This window comes from Triticum dicoccoides, chromosome 1B, assembly GCF_002162155.2.
Source record: "Triticum dicoccoides isolate Atlit2015 ecotype Zavitan chromosome 1B, WEW_v2.0, whole genome shotgun sequence".
In the NCBI taxonomy this organism is placed as follows: Eukaryota; Viridiplantae; Streptophyta; class Magnoliopsida; order Poales; family Poaceae; genus Triticum; species Triticum dicoccoides.
Genome location: NC_041381.1, coordinates 53,776,612 through 53,797,600, shown reverse-complemented (window position 1 = coordinate 53,797,600; position 20,989 = coordinate 53,776,612).

Genomic DNA, 20,989 nt, shown 5'->3' with positions numbered 1-20,989 from the left:
GATCGGGTCCACATGTTATTGACTCAAAGGCGCTGAAGCTCAGTCCCGACGGCCCTGAGAGGGAAATGTAACTCTTGCGCCAGGGCTTATGGTGCTCCCGTAGTACGAACTCGTGCCAAACTCGATATTTGTTTCTTTATATACATGCACGCAACGATTCAATGGACATTGTAATCTCAACATGTGATGGGGAGCTCTAAATTTGAATTTGAAACTTATAAAACGAAAATATGCAAAACAAATAAACTGGGAGAGAGGGAGTATATCGTAGGATGTGTCCCATACAAAATAAGTCCCCTGGTTTGTCACCGCGAAGATGCGGTTAGAAAGGAGCAAAACGTCTTCCTACTCGTACGACAACAAATCGGCCGCAGACAGCATGGTCCGCCTTTGACCACCATGTGCAAGGTTCGTGCTATCTTATTCAATCTCACCGTGGCTCCATCGTACCAATTCATGTGGTGGCCCGTTGCATGGCTGATCCCAATGCTGGACAAAGGTTCTACGGGAACGGTGTCACTGTTGTAAATGTTGTGCAAATTGATGTTGGTACCCTCCCGTACATATGCAAGCCAATCTCCAGTCGCACCGAGCCTAACCTGTGAAACAGCGGGCAGGGGGAGAATTTGGAAATGGACACGGAAGTAGTCTTTAGAATACATTTACTACGTGATCAAACTCATCTTACCTGCCAATCGGAGGAAATCCGAGTGCCCCTCAACGTCGGCATCTCAAGGGGCGTCAACTTGCAACTACAGCCACGCCGCGCTGGAGAGACCCCCAAGGAAACATCCTCGTGCGTTCCATGGAACATCAAGATGCATTTGTATGAGTAGTTTATCTTGTGAGAGAAAAGGATGAACGAGGAAAGGCCTCTAGAGATAGAGATGGACACTACTACTACCAATGTGCTGGCCCGTGCGTTGCAATGGATCCAAAGTAGTAGAATAATACTTGTTCACGTGCTTGAAATATAAACACTCTAGTTTTGATATACATGTTTCAGTAGACATGACAGCTTGTCCATGGAAGTTGAACCACGACGACCATCACGTTTCTTGTTTCTACCACTACCACACCCACAAACGATTCCCACGACGCCGCTCCAACCCACGGCATGACGTCCCCCGATGTGGACATGGATCCTCTGACGTGGCTATCACTGCCTTGCCCTGCCTTTCCTTCACTGATAGGTGGGACCCACACTTATGGGTCCCACATGTCAGTGACAGAATGGTAGGATTGTTTGTGTTACTCTGTTCTTATGAAGTTAATACTCTAGATGCTTGCTGGATAGCGGTCGATGTGTGGAGTAATAGTAGTAGATGCAGGCAGGAGTCGGTCTACTTGTTATGGACATGATGCCTATATACATGATCATGCCTAGATAATCTCATAACTATGTGCTTTTCTATCAATTGCTCGACAGTAATTTGTTCACCCACCGTAATACTTATGCTCTCAAGAGAAGCCTCTAGTGAAACCTATGGCCCCCGGGTCTATCTCTTATCATATTTGCTTTCAATATACTTTTATTTGCATCTTTACTTTTTGCATCTATATTATAAAATACCAAAAATATATTTATCTTATCATACTATCTCTATCAGATCTCACTTTCGCAAGTGGCCGTGAAGGGATTGACAACCCCTTCATTGCGTTGGTTGTGAGTTCTCAGTTTGTTTGTGTAGGCGCGAGGGACTTTTGAGGAGCCTCCTATTGGATTGATACCTTGGTTCTCAAAACTGAGGGAAATACTTACGCTACACTTGCTGCATCACCCTCTCCTCTTTGGGGAAAACCAACGCTAGCTCAAGACGTAGCAGGTGTCAACTTGCAACTACGGCCACGCCGCACTGGAGAGACCCCCAAGGAAACATCCTCGTGCGTTCCACGGAACATCAAGATGCATTTGTATGAGTAGTTTATCTTGTGAGAGAAAAGGATGAACGAGGGAAGGCCTGTAGAGATAGAGATAGAGACTACTACTACCAATGTCTAGCCTGTGCGTTGCAATGGATCCAAAGTAGTAGAATAATACTTGTTCATGTGCTTGAAATATGAACACTCTAGTTTTGATATACATGTTAGCAGACATGACAACTTGTCCATGGAAGTTGAACCACGATGACCATCAAGTTTCTTGTTTCTACCAATTCCACACCCACACACGATTCCCACGACGCCGCTCCAACCCATGGCACGACGTCCCCCGACGTGGACATGGATCCTCTGACGTGGCTATCACTGCCTTACCCTGCCTTTCCTTTGCCGACAGGTGGGACCCACGCTTGGGGGGACCCACATGTCAGTGACCCAATGGTAGGATTGTTCACGTTAGGGGATCCTCATCCCCCCGACGTGCCCCTCATCTCTCTCGGCCCCACCGCTCCTCTGCCTTTGTGTGCATGACATGCGCGCCAGCTGAACTGCGGCGACCATCAACTTTCTACCATAGACACACCCGATTGGACGCGGTTTGCCTGCTCCGCTGTTGTGCTCCAATCCATACTACCACATCATCGAATCCTCAGCTGGAGTACTTATGTACTACAGGTAGTACTCGCCGGTGTGGCCATCTACGCCTCGTAACGCCCCGACACCCAGTTGTGGCACCCTCGCCACGGCCACGCCACCACCGGCCGGTTCATCTCAAACGAGTGAGTCGCGAACCACGCCACCACCATGAGAATGACATGTGGGCCAGCCACATTTAAGGTCCACATGTCATTGACTCATAGGCCGGGCACTAAGCCACTGAAGTTTGGTCCTGTGGGCCCTGAGAGGGAAATGTAACTCCTGCGGTAGGCCTTGTGGTGCTCCCACGGTACGAGCTCGTGCCAAAACTGGAATTTGTTTATTACTACTACCAACTAGTACTAGTAAGGTACACGTGCATTTCACGCATGAGATTCTGGTGGTTTGTGCATTATGCTTCTACATGTGGAGTTTTCTGGATTCTAACATGTGGCAAAATCTTGTGGAATGTAAGGTTAGGCAAGTTTGATTAACTTAGGTGAGTGTTTGGTTCAAGCCACACCTTAGGCAAGCCACACTAAGGCCCCACGTGACATACACACAAAAAATGTGGCAAGATTCCCTTAGGCTTGCCAACTTGTGGCTCTCATTTTGAAGAACTAATAACTTTGCCTAAGCTTAGTTGTGGAAAAGTTAGTCATGAATTAAGGGGCTGTTTGGTTCCTAGCCACACCTTGCCACACTTTTCCACACCTAACCTTAGGCAAGTTTGACCAAGTTAGGTAGGTGTTTGGTTCTAGCCACACCTAAGGCAAGGATTTTTTTATGAGCAGTGAGCCCCACATGTCATAGACATAAAAAGTATGGCAAGATTCCCTTAGGCAAGCCAAAGTGTGGCTAACAATTTGAGCAACTCAACTAAGGCAAGTGTGGCAAAAATCATGTGGCAATATATGGCAAAGATAGTCACAATCCAAACAACCCCTAAGTTCAACCATGGAGTCTTCTAGAATATACATGTGGCAGAATCTGGTGGATGATATCCAACGGCCAGTAGTGCTCGGATTTGCCATCTTTGTACCGTCGGATTGGCTTCATCCAACGACCAACTTTCAAAGTTTTTCACACACTATATAGGGGGTATAGACATAGATGTGCCGGTCCGTTGCAATGGATCCAAAGTATATCTATTTAGTGGAGTGCACTCTAAACACATTATCTACTTATTTTTCTCTAACCTTTCGTAGCCATGAAACCAAGCCACATAAGCTTCATGGGTGCCCCCCACATCATGTTACTCATAATACGTTGATTGAAAAAGATAAATCACCCAAAACAAGATCTTCCCGTTTTTTGTTCCTATGATGTTGTGCCGTGCACGTACCTACTACAGTAGTTGTATAGTGGTAGTACTAGTAATATAGTTAGGAGTACAAACTTGGTACTAGTAGGAGTAGTACTAGTACGGAATACTCCTACTCTATCAACGAGCCCCATCTGACACCAAATTTCTTGGCTTCCGTGCTACAACTAGATCTTCCCCTCATTTCTGTTTTCCAACCCGGCGGCGGGCGGGGTGTCGGTTTGCTCAACAGCGGTCCCACATGAAAGTGAAAATGCTAGGCAACACGCCTTCCCTAAGCTATGTGTCGTGCCGGACGGGCCGTGGAGTACTCCTGATTCCCGGGCGTGTGGGGGTGCGACACGAACGTGGCAGGCCTTTTCCTTTTACTAGAAATGTGCATGTGCGTTGCGACGGATCCAAAGTAGTAGAATAGTAGTATTTGTTCACAAACTTGAAAGAAATCACTATTGTTTAGATATACTCCTAATATATTACTCCCTCCGTACCTAAATAATTTTCTTTTTTGAGATTTCAAATGGACTATCACATACGGATTATATAGACATATTCTAGTGTTTCTAGCAAGATGCCCGCGCATTGCACGAAGTTGATGGAAAAGGTAAGCACAACTTATAAATTGACGGATGGAGTACTAGTTACAGTGATACATATAATTAAGCAAAGGTATCGCACATGTTGGTATTGACTGGAGCGAGAATGCAACAACACAATAAGAATTAAGGCCACGATGATGCGATCGCAGTGGTGGTTACAGAAGGAAGGAAGAAAGATGGATCCATGAACGTACGACCTACTCCTCCTCAACTTAGTGTGTCGGGCCACCGACCGGCGGCTAAGGAGCGGCGGCTTTTGTGGCGAGGTCGAGGTGCTTCTCAGCAAAGGCATCCAAGGCTTCCAGCCGGTTGAGGAAGGCCAATGTCGTAGCGTCCTCACTAGCCTTGTAGATACCTATGTACACGATTTGCTCATACACGTGGATGTGTAGGTCGACGAATTCTTGCAGGTCGAGGCGCCTCGCAGCAAGCGCGACCTCCAGGTGGACATTCTTCGTGGCATCGGCGGGCAGTCGCAGGGCCACCAGTGATTGAAAGAGGTTCCGGCCATGGAGTCCGATTAGGGTGGCAGGCAATGAGGAGCCCGGGCGCGCGGGCTGGAGGAGTACAGCGATGTCGTCCGCGAGCTTCTTGAGGACGGTGAACTTGTTGCTGTTGGCAACGATCATCTAGTCCAACTGAGAGTCATAGTTGGCGTCGTCAGCGACCATCCACCAGCCGGTCTCCAACACCGTCTGGAGACGATCCTCGGCGCCATGCCGCAGGCCGGCTTCGTGGACCATCTGGCGCAGCCGCTAGCCGCTCACGCGCATCGCCGCCATGGGTCTGGAGTGAGCTCTTTTGCGCTTAGTGTAGGTGCCTAGGCAAATGCTTAGGTGCGTACGATGTGGTAGATGCATTGGAATGGAGGGGCGCCTTTATATGAGGGCAATGAGGGCAAACTGCGTTGCATTCACATCGTGCAGCCTCTTTTCCCGGACCTCCTCCCATTACTTCCCTCATGCATTAATTGAAGGAGGATGCATTGGTCGTTCAACATATCAGGAACAGCTACTCCCTCCCTCGTTTGCATTAAAGCCGTATCGGGAACTGCGCCACCCGCTGTCAAATCGAATACTCCCTCCGTCTAGGTGAGTATTAAGTCATCTTACGAAAACCAAATAGTAAACACATAGGCGTGGTGCATTAACTCTCACGTTGTTTCTTATTTTTTGACATAAATAGAGGAATCAACCAATAAGAGATGTGGGGCTTGTATGCTTTTAATGAATTGAGACTATCAAACATGACATGCAGTGGCCAGTTCATTGCACAAGAACAAATACTCACACGCATCTTATAGCATCACATCCAATGGCTATAAAAGATGAATGAGACCAAATTATATCTCATCTAGATGAGTTCTAGCAAAACTGTATTAATAATACTTAGTACTCCTGTGCCATGTAGCATATATTAGTATCATGTAATACTTTATTTATTGCCATTTATGACATATAGTACTCAACTCTCTCTCTTTCTTCATTTAATTCTATGACACCTCATCAAAATTGCTAAGGCTAGTGCCATTACAACCAGCCTTACCTAAACATTAAGTTCTCTCGTTTTCCTCTCCACCTTGGTCACCTAGACGGAGGGAGTATACTATGCGGGCTTTTCTTGCGAGGTAGGAGGTGGGGCAGTTCCGCCTAGTCGGTTCGATAGAGACGCGAGAAGACGAGGGAGTAGGCTGCTGCAAACGTAGGGCTGTGTGATTTGACATCGAGTTACTGCTGGACAGGTGGGGCCCCGTGATTTGACTTGCCATTATCATTTTAACTGCGGCGCTACGACCGGCGTGAGTCTCCCGATTCCTGACCACCTCCATACAGGTGCCTCTCCCAATGCTCCACCATGTAGACTGTAGTAGAGGCTGGCTCTTGCATGAGAGCCCACTTCTCCACTTTTTCCTTGCCTCTCTTTCCTCCACATATGCAAAAATGCCATGTAAAGCGCACTATTATACTTAGGTTGGTCGTAATGGAGAGTATCATATATCATGCATATGATACTTTCGTATGATACTACATCCGTAATGCATAGTATCCTGTGTTGGTATCATAGGATAGTTTATTTATTGTCATGCATGACACATAGTAGCACATCATTTAATATGATACTACAGTATCATATTATGATACTCAACTCTCTCTTTTCTTCATTTAATTCGACATCACCTCATCAAGATTGCATAGTTGGCATGCATGATACTACTCCCATTACAAGCAGCCTTACTTGCTCCTATAGGTGCTAAGCTTGCCACATAGGCATAAAGTTTGATGTGGCAAGTTAATCAAGAAGAGAGAGACTAGTTTGGTGACTCAAGGAAGAAACGGTGCTAAGCGCGTGTACCTAGGTGAAAAGACAATTTTGAGTCTATAGCTAATTAAATGAACCAAACTTAGCAACACCATTTCATTGGAAGAGGTCACTCCTTGGAAAATGCAATAAATAATAGTACTCCCTGTGTCCCATATAATATAAGAACGTTTTTGGCACTACACTAGTGTCAAAAAACGTTCTTATATTATGGGACGGAGGGAGTACGAAGAAAGAGATAGAGAGGAGTAAAAAATACACGTATAGCCAACCTTATAGCTAACCTTGTTGTAGTATGAGTGAGTAAGTGATGACTATGTATGACATGCTAACATCAGATAGCCTAACGCACCGTGTCAAATCTCCAAGGGCGCGACCGCGCGAGCGACGCGACAGTCGTGGTAGGCGCGAGCGACGCGACAGTCGTGGTAGGCGTGACCATGATACAGGCTGCTGGCAGCCCTTGGATCTGAGATCAAACGGTCGCATGCTAAGTTGCTGAAAATTTGCAGAATAACCCTCCAGGATAGGATATTCACCCATAGGTCTAGAATAACGCCATGCAACCGTTCAATATCAGATCCAAGGGATCTCGGAAGCCCGTATCATGGGAGAATGGAAAGCCACTACCCTGCCGTTCGCATGCTGGCAGTTCGCTCCTACTCGTCCCTGCACGTCCTTCAATACTACGGCGGTTCGCTCCTAGTCGTCCCGTCCATTCACATTATGACAGTTCCACTAATCCTAACCCTCCTCCCAAATCCATGGCGTCCCAAATCTCCACGATCAGCAGTGAGTACAAGGTTAGAACCATCACCGGCGATGAGTTCGACGTCATCTACACCCATTCTTCCGCGATGGTGAAAGGATGCCTTTCTCACTTCAGACGCATGTTCAAAGACTCAGATGATGAGTGGGTCGCTGGGCTAGATGTTGAGTACACCACAGTCCTGGGACGAAAGAAGGATGTAAAGGACGAAGAGAGGAAGAAGCCCGCCGTGATCCAGGTTTTAGTGCATGACTTATGCTTGGTCTACCACATATGCCATGCCGACATTGAATGCCTGGATTTTAAGGAGTTTCTCGAGAGCAACCTAGTCAAATTCGTTACTGTAGACTTTGGTAACGACAAAGAAGTCCTGGGTTGGATAGGCCTCGTTGTAAGCAACACCTTCGACCTCCAGAAGAATCTGCTGGTGTCCTCTTGTCAGCCTTCAATGCTAACCCTGGCAGGAGCCATGGTTCATCCTTCGTACGGTAAACTGGAGAAACCTCCATACACGTTTCATCGTTATGCATGGCAGCGGAATGTACTAGATATAGACCACATCCACTACGCTGCAATGGATGGCTACCTTTGTTTCAATATCTACAAGGGTTGGATGAAGAGCAAGAGCCAAGTGTGCGGTTCAAGCAAAGAAGTATCGGCCAAGAGGAAGAGGGACAAGGACGAAGTCGAGGACGTGGACGAGGACTCCGAGTAAGGTGGCAGTGTCGTTGCTCATGGTGGTTCTAAGGCTGGCCATAGTGGGGAGTAACTTAGACTAGTAACATGCATACGTTACTAGTCTATATTACTACCTCTATAGTGCATAGTATCATATATTAGTATCATAGGTGGTCTCATTTATTGCCATGCATGACACATAGTAGCATCACATTTATTATGTTACAGTATCTACCTATGTTACTATAACCATCTCTCTCTTCTTTAATTGCCTGCCACATAAGCATGTTTGCGAGTCCCAAGTGCATGATACTACTTATGTTACCCCCACTATGGCCAGCCTAATGCAGTGTCTCCGGAATAGTTGCAAAGTTTAATTTCAGGTGTGCTTAATTTAATTTGAGGGGTGTGTTGTGCTGAGCCCCCTAGCAGAACTATGTTATGTTTCTTCTTGTTACTTTAATTCTTCAGTACGTACATACTAGTATTTCTTACATTTCATAATTTAGTTGGTATAATACTACCACTAGTTTCTTCACATTATATACGTACAATATATATGGCCAACATCATATAGCCAGCAGTTTAGTTGTCCAAGAATTTCACGGTGCTTAGTTTTGTCAAAAAAATCCAGGATGCTTAGTTTTATTTGAGGGGTGGGTTGTGCTGGACACCATTATTGTGACTAGCCTTTTTAATAGTACTATATGCATAATTTGGCGACAAGCGCTCTCTATATGGACCACTTTTTTTTAATTTCAAGTTTTGCTCCATGGCGCAATCCATCGATACTGCTGCTGTACAAAAGTATACATTTTTTAAAAGGCTAGAGGGCGGGGTAGTTTAGCTCGGTCGGTTTCACGAGAGGCGAGGGCCTTTGTGATTTGACGGCTCATTACTGCTGTCAAATCGAATAGTACTGCGCCGCCCGCTGCATGCCTGGCGCCTCCATTAAACCCCTCCATTAAATCCGCATGCAAACCGAGAATCCTACTCCGTCCACACGTCCGTTCATGAGCGGGCTGGAATTAAACGCAACACCGACCGAGCTCCTCCCGTCCTCCCTCAGTTTAAACGAGGCCAGACGCCGGCCAAGCTCCTACCGTCCACCCTCTATTTACACGAGGCCAGACAGACAGCGGGCAAGAATCGCACCCCTCCGCTGCTCCCCCATCTCCTCCTTCACCATTTTCTCCACTCTTCCGATGGCTTCCGATGAGCCTCTCTCCGGCATATTACCCGGCTGGGTTGCCCGCCGAGCCCTCCGGATACGGGCGAGGCCGCTCGGTGCTTCACCAACCTTGCTTGGCCCGACGGAGCCAGTTGCCGCCCCAAGCAGGCGCGTGGTTCAGCAACTCGCCGCTCCAGTTCAGCTTGATGAGGAGTGGCGAGTTTCTCCACGCCAGCAGGGCGGCGAGCACGCCGGTATAGGCGCCGTCGCTGCCGCGTCATACCGAGCCACCAGTGTCTGCGGTGGCCGCGCCTCTCGTGTCTGTGGGCGCGCCCCCCGTGCCTGTGGCAGTGCCATGCAGGCAGAGACAGAAGCTGGGTGCATGGAGAGCGACGAGCCAGTGGCCAGCTTCTCCGTGTCCATCGCCATCATCGAGGAGAAGTAGAACACGGGAGGCTGCCGCCACTTGGGACCCATGAAGGCCACCGCCGAGGCGATGACCACGGATTCAGGTGGTTTCTTTGCTGCTTCATCTCTTGTGAGGTCCTTCATCGACCCCGCAAGTGTCTGACGGACATGAGGAAGACAAAGGGATCCGCGGGCGGCCATTTAGAACTAAAATAAGTCTAGATACATCCATTTCTAGGACAAGTATTTCCGGACGGAGGGAGTATTAGTTATGCAAGAGAGCCGGATTGGCACCTCTTAGTTCATGTAAATGTAATGAAATCCATCATGTTTTATATGAAGATCCGACTTTTTATATGAAATCCTTCATGCTTATATGAAATCAGTTCGTGTTTGCACGAATTTAATCTAGTTGGTTACAGTTGTAAAAATATATGCCGCTGGCATTTGATGTCGTCCTCCGCGGAAGGAAGCGGGAGGAAATTTGCCGGCTGCCGTTGGAGATGCTCTTTATGCTGGAAATAATAGAGTGACATCCAATCCATTTGAGTTAATTGCCTGTATGATTGTCCCTCTATAAAAAGTTAATTACATGTACAGTGTACATGTGACTTGCAGGGTGGCTACAGCTTTGTACAGAAAGTTAAAAAGAAACAAGTCCATCCTTAATCTTGTATTCTAAGTACTGTGTGGGTTCCACTGTTAGTACAGTAGCGAAAGAAGTATATATTAAATAAGCAGAGTAATATATAATATAAAAATTTAAATTTAAAAGACAGAATTCAAACTCATGTCATCGCGTTGCGAGCATCCGGCGCTAACCAGCCCAGCACATTTTTGTTGTAGACCATGCTAAAGATATATCTCCATGTCTACTCTTATATATACTCCATTCGTTCCTAAATATTTGTCTTTTTCAGATTTCAAATGGACTACCACATACGGATGTGTATGTAGACATATTTTAGAGTGTAGATTCACTCATTTTGCTCCGATGTCTTTTCGGGAAGGGGTTAGATTTGTCCTTGATTTATTTATGAGGTATCCAGATGGCACTGCACCACCAAGAAAAGAGGGTAACATCAAAATTGTGGACTACTTTTTTGAGTATGTTGGTAAGGTCCGGTCATAGTCACTTGTTGAAATCTCTAAAAAGACAAATACTCCCTCCGTCCGGAAATACTTGTCATCAAAATGGATAAAAGGAAATGTATCTAGACGTATTTTAGTTTTAGATACATCTCTTTTTATCCATTTTGATGACAAGTATTTTCGGACAGAGGGAGTAGAAAACATAGTTGGTGATGATGGTGTGCGTGCCATCCTGCAATATAGGCCGTTGGATTTATATCTAACGGATAGGAAAGAAACTATGGCAATTTTGCAAAAATATACCCACACGTCTCTCCATGTCCGCAAATAAGGCCTTCCCTCGTTCAGCCTTTTCTCTCACAAGATAAACTACTCATACAAATGCATCTTGATGTTCCGTGCAACGCATGGGAAACTAGCTAATTTCTTTTAAAATAGTTGCTGCGATAATTTGGTTGAAGTGATATATTTTATGTCTACCCCGAATGATTTCAAATTCACTAGTAGTAACAAAGAAAAGTTTGCCTTGTTAATTAACAGAAAACAGGGTGAAAACTATCACATCAGGCCGGTAAAAACAAGGCACACTAGGTTCAGCGTCATCGTCACTATAGTTGTGCGTGCACGAGAAGTTTACATATCGAGGGGGCTACCGAGCGAGGCAGCGAGACACAATGTTTGAGAGAGAAACCAATTGACAGATTATGATCAGATCGAGTTGTCGTCCTTCTGCTGTCATTGTTGGGGGGAGAGAAAGACGTATCGAGAGTGTGCGCGGTAGGCACAAAGGCACAACTAGAGTGTGTGTGTGTGTGTGTGTTTTGTGTGTGTGTGTGTTTGAAAGAGGAGTAGATAGATTATTATCAAGATCGATGTGCTACCCTACTCCTTCAGTGTCGGGTAGTGTGTGTGTGTGTGTGTATGTTTGAGAGAGAAGCCAGTCGATAGATTAGTATCAAGATCGAGGTGTCACCCTACTTGAGGGAGTCCTGGATTAGGGGGTGTCCGGATGGCCGGACTATGACCTTTGGTCGGACTCCCGGACTATGAAGATACAAGATTGAAGACTCCGTCCCGTGTCCGGATGGGACTTTCCTTGGCGTGGAGGGCAAGCTTGGCGATACAATATGAAGATCTCCTCCCATTGTAACCGACTCTGTGTAACCCTAGCCCTCTCCGGTGTCTATATAAACTGGGGAGTTTTAGTCCGTAGGACGAACAACAATCATACCATAGGCTAGCTTCTAGGGTTTAGCCTCTCTGATCTCGTGGTAGATCCACTCTTGTACTACCCATATCATCAATATTAATCAAGCAGGAGTAGGGTTTTACCTCCATCGAGAGGGCCCGAACCTGGGTAAAAACATCGTGTCCCTTGTCTCCTGTTACCATCCGCCTAGACGCACATTTCGGGACCCCCTGCCCGACATCCGCCGGTTTTGACACCGACATTGGTGCTTTCATCGGGAGTTCCTCTGTATAGTCACCCTTAGGCCCGATGGCTTCTTTGATCATCAACCACGACATAGTCCAGGGTGAGACTTTTCTCCCCGGACAGATCTTTGTATTCGGCGGCTTCGCACTGCTGGCCAACTCGCTTGGCCATCTGGAGCAGATCGAAAGCTACGCCCCTGGCCATCAGGTCAGGTTCGGAAGTTTGAACTACACGGCCAACATCCGCGGGGACTTGATCTTCGACGGATTCGAGCCACGGCCGAGCACGCCGCGCTGTCACGATGGGCATGATATAGCTCTGCCGCCGGACAGCGCCCAAAGCGTCGCTCAGGTGCCCGCTCCGACCATTAGCTCGGAACTAACCACGCTAGTCGGGGATGGACGGTTGGACGCCACCCCGGGAGCCGCAATCTCTACGGCGATAGAGCCAAATACCAGCTTAGTCCTTTGCAAGGCCCGTGAATCCAAGGTGCCGGACTCCCTTCCGGACTCTGTATATCCCGCACCCCTGCCGATCAAACCCGATTGGGCTCCGATCATGGAGTTCACCGCAGCGGACATCTTTCAGCACTCGCCCTTTGGCGATATCCTGAATTCACTGAAGTCTCTCTTTGTCAGGAAAGCCCTAGCCGAACTACGGTCATCATGGTTGGGATACGGATGACGAAGAAATTCGAAGCCCACCCACCACCCACTTCGTAGCAACTGTCGATGATTTAACCGACATGCTCGACTTTGACTCCGAAGACATCGACGGTATGGACGCCGATGAAGGAGACGACCAAGAACTAGCACCTATAGGGAACTGGAAAGCCACCTCGTCATATGACATATACATGGTGGACACCCCCAAAGCAGGGGAGGGCGAGGAAAAAATGGAGGATGACCCCTCCAAGAAGCAATGCAAGCGCCAACGTCAGTGGCGCCGCTCTAAGTCCCGCCAAAGCAAAAACGGCGATTCCGGCAACGGAGATAACAACACGCCGGACAGCGCCGAAGATAACCGCCTCCAGCAGGATTCAGTGGAGGAGGACAAAGGAGCCATCCCTCATGAGAGAGCGTCCGACAGAGAGGTTGAGGACGACAACTATATGCCTCCCTCCGAAGACAAGGCAAGCCTCGACAACGATGAATTCGTCGTGCCAGACGATCCTGTCAAACAAGAGTGTTTCAAACGCAGGCTTAGGGCCATGGCAAGAAGCCTCAAGAAAAAACAGCAGCAGCTTAGAGCTGACCAAGACTTGCTAGCCGACAGATGGACCGAAGTCCTGGCGGCCGAAGAGTATAAACTCGAGCGCCCCTCCAAGAGCTACCCAAAGCGCAGGATGCTACCCCAACTGGACGAGGAAGCAACTAAACCTACATCACCAGCGTACGATGCGCCCAATCGGCCACCCCGTGGCCGCGACAGAGAGGCCTTCAGGCCCTCGACCCAAGCCGCACCCCGGTACCGCTCAAAACATACCAGAGTACGGGGAGACGCAATCGACCTGCGAGACATATTGGAGAACAAGGCAAGGCAAGCAAGATCGATCTATGGATCGCATGGGCGCCCCGCTTCACGTGACGCTAGCCGTCACGCCGGACAAGATAAGTACGTCTAGGCCGAGTACAACAGACCAAGCTCATCTGAGCTGCGTCGTGATATAGCCCAATACAGGGGCACCGCATACCCACTATGCTTCACAGACGAAGTAATGGATCATCAAATCCCCGAGGGTTTTAAACCCGTGAACATCGAATCATACGATGGCACAACAGATCCTGCGGTTTGGATCAAGGATTATCTCCTTCATATCCACATGGCCCGTGGTGATGATCTACATGCCATCAAATACCTCCCGCTCAAGCTTAAAGGACCAACTCGACATTGGCTTAACAGCCTGCCAGCAGAGTCAATTAGTTGCTGGGAGGACCTGGATTCCGCCTTCCTTGACAACTCCAGGGCACTTATGTTCGACCACCAGACGCCGATGACCTAAGCCACATAATCCAGCAGCCAGAGGAATCGGCCAGGCAATTCTGGACACGGTTCCTAACTAAGAAAAATCAAATAGTCGACTGTCTGGACGCCGAGGCCCTTGCTACCTTCAGGCACAATATCCGAGACGAGTGGCTTGCCCGGCACGTAGGACAGGAAAAGCCGAAATCTATGGCAGCCCTGACGACACTCATGACCCGCTTCTGCACGGGCGAAGACAGCAGGCTGGCTCGTAGCAATAACATAACCAAGAGCTTTGGTAATTCGGATACCAAGGACAACAATGGCCGGTCACGTCGCAACAAACATAAGCGCCACATTAACAATGACAATACTGAGGATACGGCTGTCAACGCCGGATTCAGAGTCTCTAAACCCGGTCAGCGGAAGAAGCCATTCAAAAGAAACCCTCCGGGCCCATCCAATTTAGACCGGATACTCGACCGCTCGTGCCAGATACATGGCACCCCCGAACAACTAGCCAACCACACCAACAGGGATTGTTGGGTGTTCAAGCAGGTAGGCAAGTTAAGTGCCGAAACAAGAGACAAGGGGCTGCGTAGCGATGACGAGGAGGAGCCCCGGCCGTCGAACAACAGAGGATAGAAGGAATCCCCCCCGCAAGTACGGACGGTGAACATGATATACGCAACACACATCCCCAAAAGGGAGAGGAAGCGTGCTCTCAAGGACGTCTATGCGTTGGAGCCAGTCGCCCCAAAGTTCAACCCATGGTCCTCCTGCCCGATCACTTTTGATCGAAGGGACCACCCCACGAGCATCCGTCACGGCGGATTCGCCGCATTGGTCCTAGACCCAATTATCGACGGATTTCACCTCACCAAAGTCCTAATGGACGGTGGCAGCAGCCTGAACCTGCTTTTTCAGGATACAGTGCGAAAAATGGGTATCGATCCCTCAAGGATTAAACCCACAAAGACAACCTTTAAAGGCGTCATACCAGGTGTAGAAGCCAGCTGTACAGGCTCGGTTACACTCGAAGTGGTCTTAGGATCCCCGGATAATTTCCGAAGCGAAGAGCTAATCTTCGACATAGTCCCATTCCGCAGTGGCTATCACGCCCTGCTCGGACGAACCGCATTTGCAAAATTCAATGCGGTGCCGCACTATGCATACCTCAAGCTCAAGATGCCAGGACCTCGCGGAGTCATCACGGTAAATGGAAACACCGAACGCTCTCTCCGAACGGAGGAGCACACGGCGGCCCTAGCGACGGAAGTACAGAGTAGCCTCTCAAGGCAATCCTCCAACCCAGGTGTCAAACGTCCGGACAATGTCAAGCGAGCCCGAAGTAACCTACAACAAATCCGGCTGGCACGTTCCGAGCAAGCATAGCAGTGCGGCCCCAATCCCAGCCCTCGCCAGATGGTGATATCGGTACCACGCGTACACAATTACGCCTTAGAGATACCATGGGCATAAGGGGAGGGGCACAACTACGGCACACCCAGAATGCGGCTCAACCGCACTAAGGGGCTCCCTATTCCGTCGTTACCTTTTTATACACTTTCAGGTCCCAACTATTTGGAAGGCCTGTCCAGCAACACACTCGCCGAACATACGATGCAACAGCCAGGGAGAAAACAAGCCGCGTCAAATGTCCAGGTGGTCTCTATAACGAGCTTAATACCTGTTTTACTTACAATCCCGCAGCTTGCCCCTGGAGGGGGACATGTCAAATAAACCCATCTCTTGCTTATCGCACTACTTGTATCGTTCTGCTCTCACAGCAGCCCTTTTTTAATAAACAATACATAGCTCTTATCTATTATTGTACTGATTTATTTTTCATATATACAAATATGTTCAGTCATGACATTCTGCAACCGTGCACTTTGGTACGGCCAATACACCAGGGGCTTAAGCACCCCATAACATGGTGTGAGAAGACCGAACACTCTCATGAGTGCGGCACCCCGAACTTATAGCACTATATGCATCAGCTCCGAATCATGTCTTTGGTCAATAGTTGGGTTTGCCCGGCTCCCATGTTTTGGTACCTTACGTTCCGCAATGTTGGCTAAGGTAGCGGTGGGAGAACTACTGCGATTGTGCCCCAGTTGAGCTGGGTTAACACCTCAGTAGAGAAAGCTAAAACTGACCGTCATGATAGTGTGAGAGACCGGTCGCTGTTCGCGAGGTTTTTCGAGTCCTTAAAGACTCATGCCGCTTAGAGCGAGGAACCGGACTTATTTGGCCTAGGCATGGATAGCGCCCCGAACTCGGTCTTCCGAATACTAGGGGCTTCGCCGAAATTTAAAATTATAGAATTTTATGGCCAAGTGAGAGTGATAAAGCATTATAAGTCCGACGGCCTGGTTCGTTGTGCTGAGCGCCTCCCTAGATGGACCCAAGAATGGGAACAAGAGCGCTCAGGTTTATCCCGAACACCCCAGCACTCGTGGCATGGGGGTCAAAGCCGATGACTTGCATCTCTCAGATTTGATAAACGGCCGCACAGAAGGTAATATTTTAAATTAACAAGTGTTGCTTAACGCATATGAATAAAGTTTTCAGTGTATAGGATAAACAGATGCGGGTCTACTCAAAAATTACATCTTTGGAGCATTCGTCCGCTATACGGCGAGCACCCTTCAGGACGCCCTTATAATACATCTCGGGCGTGCGATACTCCTTGCCCGGTGGTGGCGCGTCCGTCAAAAGCTTCTCAGCGGCCAGCTTGCCCCAGTGCACTTTAGCACGGGCAAGGGCCCGACGGGGCACCTTCGATACAAACGGAGTGCTTGACGACCTCAATCCACGAACACGCGTCCACCAGCCGCCGCACCAGACCGAAGTAGCTCCCAGGCATGGGTTCTCCAGGCCACAGCCGAGCTATGAGGCCCTTCATGGCCTGTTCGGCCACCTTGTGGAGCTCGACCAGCTGCTTCAGCTGATCGCTCAGGGGAACCGGATGTTCGGCCTCAGCATACTGAGACCAGAACACTTTTTCCGTTGAGCTCCCCTCTTCGGCTCGGTAGTATGCGGCGGCATCAGACACGCTATGGGGCAGATCAGCGAACGCTCCTGGAGAGCTCCAGATTCGGGTAAGTAGCAGATAATTAACTTTTATATTCTTGCTTTGCATAAAGAATGCCTTACCCGCCACTATCTTCTTCATCACCTCAATCTCCTGGAGGGCCTTCTGGGATTCGGCCTTACCGTTTTTGGCATTCTCAAGAGCCAGGGCAAGCTCAGACTCTCGAGTCTTCGAGTCACGCTCCAAACTCTCATGCTTTTCCACGAGAGCCTGGAGCTCTTGCCGCACCTCCGCCACTCGCGCCTCCTGCTTCTCTCGCTTGGTGCGCTCCAGGGCCGCACTATTTTTGGCCTTGGAGACCACCTCCTTCAGGGTCGCCACCTCGGCTGTGGCCCCTGCAACATTTAAGTTGGTCCTGTCATTATTTGCAACCAAGTATTTCTATATACATTTATATGCGGTATTACATACCCTCCTTGTCCTCGAGCTGCTTCTTGGCACGGCCGAGCTTTTTCTCGGACCTCTCGAGATTCTCCTTGAAGGCATTGACCTCCGCAGTCAGTGCGGCAGAGGTCAGCAGCGCAGCCTGCATTCCCATATTGACATATTTTTATTAGACTCCTGCGTATATCTTTTTAGATCCTCAGCTCGGCTTTTCTTTCCGAACGCCGAACTGAGCATCAGGGGCTACTGTCTATGCGGTGAAATTTTCATATGTTTTTGAACACATACCTCAAAGCTTGTTAATAGGCTTGTACAGGCTTCTGTCAGCCCTCTCTTGGCGGACTGAACCTTCTGAATCACCGCACTCATAACAGTGCGGTGCTCCTCGTCTAGGGAGGCGCCGTTAAGCACCTCCAACAAATTGTCCGACGTCTCCAGTTGGATAGAGGCCGCCAGCGTCGTGGGCTTGCCCTTCTTATGAAGGCGCCGCCTGTCGGACTCTGGAACCATTGACGGTTCCGGAGCAGTGTCCGGCCCGGGGCCGGACTTGGATCCCTCCGGGGCTTTACCCCCTTTGGGCCTGGGGTCCGGGAGGTTGCCTTGCGGCGCCTCCAGGACCACCTCCTCCTGGTTTAGTCCCTTTCCGGACTCCACCTCGGCATCGTTCGTGGGGAGAGGGGAGGAGGCCTTCGGAAGTGAAGCACTATTCACATCCGACGAATCCAAGGAGCCGCTCGTCGAATTGTCGAGCTGAGCCTTGGGCGGACTGCTTGATCAAATACGGCGTCAGAAAATGCCAAATAATGGAGGGGCGTCGTAAGTTATTCGGATAGCCGGACACTTACGATCTTGCCAGGGGCTTGACCCTGGACGGCCATTCCTCCCCACCTCCTTCGGCATCGGAGGCGTAGTCCAGCAGAAGGGTTTTCCCCTTCTTGGACCCTCCGGCCTCCCCAGTTGGGGCGGCCTTTCTTTTCTTTCCTCCCCCGTCGGAGAGGGAGAGGCTTCTTCTTCTTCTTCCTCCTCCTCGTCTTCAGAGGCGGAGGGTGCTTCGGGGTTGTTGGGCGACGAATCTGACACCCCCAGGCGCCGGGAGCTCTTGCAAGTCTCCATGGCCTTCTTCTTGGCCTTCTTCTCCGGCACCACGTGAGGTGCGGGAACCAGCAGCCCTGTCAATTGGGCGTCCGCTGGGTCTTCTGGTAAGGGAGCCGGACAGATCATCTGCCCGGACGTCTTCAGCCAGCCCTGTTAAAGGAAAGGGAGTTTAGACCCCACATAGAGTCAGACTATGAAAGATATAGTTCCCGTAAAGGGTAGAGTAGCTTACCTTGCTGGCCTGGCGCCGCGAGCTGAATCTGCGATCTTCGATAGCGGATGCGGGTGCCTCAGCGCCCTTAAACAGCACCTTCCAGGCATCTTCGTACAAAGTGTCGAAAAGTTGGCTCAAGGTTTGGTGCTGTGCCGGATCAAACTCCCACAATTTGAAGGCCCGTTGTTGGCATGGGAGGATCCGGCGGATGAGCATGACCTGGACTACGTTGACAAGGTTCAGATTCTTGTTCACCAGCTTTTTGACGCAGGTTTGAAGTCCGGTAAGCTCCTCCGAATCCCCCCATGTTAAGCCCGTCTCTTTCCAGTAAGTGAGATGTGTGGGAAAGCCAGATCGAAATTCGGGGGCCGCCACCCATTTGGGATCACGCGGCTCGGTGATGTAGAACCACCCCGATTGCCATCCCTTTATTGTCTCCACGAAGGAGCCCTCGAGCCATAGGACGTTGGCCATCCGGCCCACCATGGCACCTCCGCACTCCACTTGGCGCCCTCCCACTACCTTCGTCTTGACATTAAAAGTCTTCAGCCATAAGCCGAAGTGGGGCTGGATACAGAGGAAGGCCTCGCACACGATGATAAATGCCGAGATGTTGAGGATGAAGTTCGGGGCCAGCTTGTGCAAGTCCAGGCCATAGTAGAACATGAGCCCCCGGACGAACATGTGAAGAGGAAAACCCAGTCCGCGGAGGAAATGAGGGAGAAATACAACCCTCTCATGGGGCCTAGGGGTGGGGATGAGTTGCCCCTCATCTGGAAACCGGTGCGCGATGTCGTTAGACAAGTATCCAGCCTTCCTCAGCTTTTTGATTTGCCCCTCCGTGACGGAGGAGGCCATCCATCTACCTCCCGCTCCGGACATGACTGGAGAAGGTTGAGGTGGGAAGTGCGGGCTTGGGCGTTGGAGCTCGAGCGCGCAGGGACGAATAAGCAAAGGAGGAAGAAGGCGTGAATGGAAAGGGCGGATTCTTATCCCCTTTATATGGGCGGATGAAACTACGAGCCCCCCACCGGCCTAATAAAACTCGCTTATCTCCCAAGCGCCACGGTTAATGGCACGGTTGGGTTACCCACGCCCGTATTGATGAGAATCCCGGAATAAGGGGACACGATCTCTGCTTTGACAAGACGTGCCAAGGAAACCGCCTCGCTAAACGCGCTGAGGTGGAACAGTAAAATGAATAAGAGCCTGGCCGTGGCATGATGTCACGCTGCGGAATACGTCAGCAGATTAGATTGGTGCAAATATTATTCTCTCTACGGTGGCATGTGGAACTTATTTTGCAGAGTCGGACACTATCCTGGTGTACAACATCTTCTATGAAGTATTCGGAGGAGGAACCCGCCTTGCAATGCCGAAGACATCTTGCACGCCGGACTCGTCTTCATTAAAGCCTGGTTCAGGGGCTACTGAGGGAGTCCTGGATTAGGGGGTGTCCGGATGGCCGGACTATGACCTTTGGTCGGACTCCTGGACTATGAAGATACAAGATTGAAGACTCCGTCCCGTGTCCGGATGGGACTTTCCTTGGCGTGGAGGGCAAGCTTGGCGATACGATATGAAGATCTCCTCCCATTGTAACCGATTCTGTGTAACCCTAGCCCTCTCCGGTGTCTATATAAACCGGGGAGTTTTAGTCCGTAGGACAAACAACAATCATACCATAGACTAGCTTCTAGGGTTTAGCCTCTCTGATCTCGTGGTAGATCCACTCTTGTACTACCCATATCATCAATATTAATCAAGCAGGAGTAGAGTTTTACCTCCATCGAGAGGGCCCGAACCTGGGTAAAAACATCATGTCCCTTGTCTCCTGTTACCATCCGCCTAGACGCACAGTTCGGGACCCCCTACCCGAGATCCGCCGGTTTTGACACCGACACTACTCCTTCGGTGTTAGAAAG